General features: G+C 36.0%; 1 non-coding gene across 1 annotated transcript; it reads left to right on the top strand.

Moving 5' to 3' along the window:
* Window positions 1–1432: 1432 nt before the first annotated feature.
* On the top strand, window positions 1433–1556 carry LOC118579037. Its single transcript, XR_004944405.1, has one exon. It is a non-coding gene; the product is annotated as a U6atac minor spliceosomal RNA (small nuclear RNA).
* Window positions 1557–2408: the final 852 nt, after the last annotated feature.

The following is a 2408-nucleotide window of genomic DNA, read 5'->3' on the forward strand; positions in this document are numbered from 1 at the left end:
TGATTGATGCATATTGGCAAAATTGCCTAGCAACTGACCCAGATATCAGGAATGGCTTTCCTCCCTGTGGTATACTGAATGTTAGACCTTGCATATGGACCTCCACCCTCAGGGAATCCAACTAACTATGCCACAGCTACATTCCCAAATCTATCTTTGTGTTCATTCAGAGACCACTATTCCCACAAGCATTCCCCAAATGTGATAAGCTATGGTACGAGTAATAAAATACAATTTTCTCTAGATACTTTAGTCTTCCTTGACAGCTAACTTTGGCTCAAACACTTCTTAATGACCTTCTCCTGAGTGTTCCACACTGTGTATTTGTCCAAGACCCTTGCATGTCTCTCTCTTTGCCTCTTTTTTGTTCGAGACTGGAATTATTGCACTTTGAGTGCTCCCCCAGCTTTCTCATTCCTTCACTATTTTCTCTTACACAGACATCTTTTCCTAATGCACCTTTAACTCCCAAATTGTCATTTGCTTTGGAAAACTCAGATTGATGCACTCTTCATGTTAGGACTAAGACTTGCTCAAAATTTACATTCTTTCAGGGTGTGTTTATCAAGTAATAAGATTCATTATCCTAGAATTGTTAATTTCCATTAGTTTAGAAAGATAAAAAGGGTGCTTGAATACTGACCTGGAATTTCTCAAGATGTAGAGCAATAGCATCAGAATCAGTTGTTGTGCTTATTTTAAATGGTCTCAGAACTGCTAAACTGGGTTGCCAAGAATGGACCTCAAAATACAAATTTTAAAATGGCTCTAATTTTTACTGTACATTCTACGTAGTGTGTAATCAAGTTCACACAGAACTAAAATCCAGCAGAAAATTATTCAATTGATTGAAGTAATGGTTCAGCTTAAAATACAGAACCCCTGATTCCAGAGTCAACACATTATTTACAAAGAGCACTATATTATATCCCAAGTGTCTTGAAGCTGAAGAAGTTTTTATCCTCATGGTAATTGATGAGTTTAATAACAATGAGGACTTATGGGAAACATGTTTTATCTCATTAATACACATGGCACCTGCCATTGCCTTGAAAAATCTGACAGTGATCTCTGGCCATTTGCACAGTACTTCGCTAAGATGGTGGCTAACACTTAAACAATAATAGGAGAGAAATTAATGATCATGATTACTAGAGGTTCTAAAAACTTCCTGGGTAATGATATTATTTAAACAGGTTAAAAATGAGATCTGGAAGACTATTTTGGGATAGGCTTCTGAGTGATTAGTTGATGTTTATTTTGAACATTGAAATAATGAAGTCATGGAAATGTTGATCTAGTGATGGGCAATTTAGTAACTAAATTGGATTTTTTAACACATTTCTAGTGTTACACAATAAAAACAGTTGATGTTTTAGTTGGTATAATTTAGTTACATTTATGTGTCTTGTCAAAAATAGAATGTAGTTTTGTATCAAAAGAAAGGAAAGAAAAGTTAATACCCTCCTTGACTAGTGTAGAAGTACTTAGGTCTAACAACATGCACATGGTAAAGGTATTATCACCTACTTTTTGGCATCTAACCACTGTTTTTTGTTTTTGTTTTTGTTTTATTATTAAAAGCTGAAAAATATGATGTAAAAATAAAGGTAATTTTGACAATTGATGAAATGACTCATTAAAATAAAACACAGATGGAGGCCAGGGAGACTAGTGGGTAAAGTGTTTGCTTTGTAAAGACTTGAGTTTAACTCTCCAGAACACACATAAAAAGTTGGATGTGGGTGTATGCACTTACAAGGTCAGCACTGGAAGGCAGAGACAGGAAATCCCTATGCTCAATGGCCAGCCATTTCACACAGTCAGTGAGCTATGGTTCAGTGAGTGATCTTGTCTGAAAAAGTGAGATGGAAGACAGTACCGAAAAGCATCTGACATGGACCTCTGGAGTCCACACATACATGCACAGGTATACATACCTTTAAACACATGCATGCATCACACATTTACACCAAACATTAAATAAAAATAAAATGACTTGAAATAAGAGCAAAGAATTGAGTTTGGATTGACACTTGAATGGGAGCATTACCAGGAAGGCAAAAATATGCCTAAAAAGGATAGCAACTGTGTACAGTTATTAAGTACAAAAGAAGGAAGTGAAGCATGGTTTAAACTGCAGTGGAGACAGAAGTTAATATTTCACAGTCACCATCAGAGCATGTTGAATTCTATATTCCTCAGCTGTTTTTGGCTTGGAAAGGAATAGTGAAAGCAACCAGTGTTACTGAAGACACAAAGGAAGAAAAGAGGGATCAAAAGAAAACGTAGGTGCCTTGGTTTTGTTCTTTCCCCAAAGCATAATCTTTCCTTACCATGAAAATGTTTCTTCCAATGGCTAACCTGGGGCACTTAAAGAAAAGGATTTAAATCAAAGAAACATCGGC

This window comes from Onychomys torridus, chromosome 2 (assembly GCF_903995425.1).
Source record: "Onychomys torridus chromosome 2, mOncTor1.1, whole genome shotgun sequence".
NCBI lineage: Eukaryota > Metazoa > Chordata > Mammalia > Rodentia > Cricetidae > Onychomys > Onychomys torridus.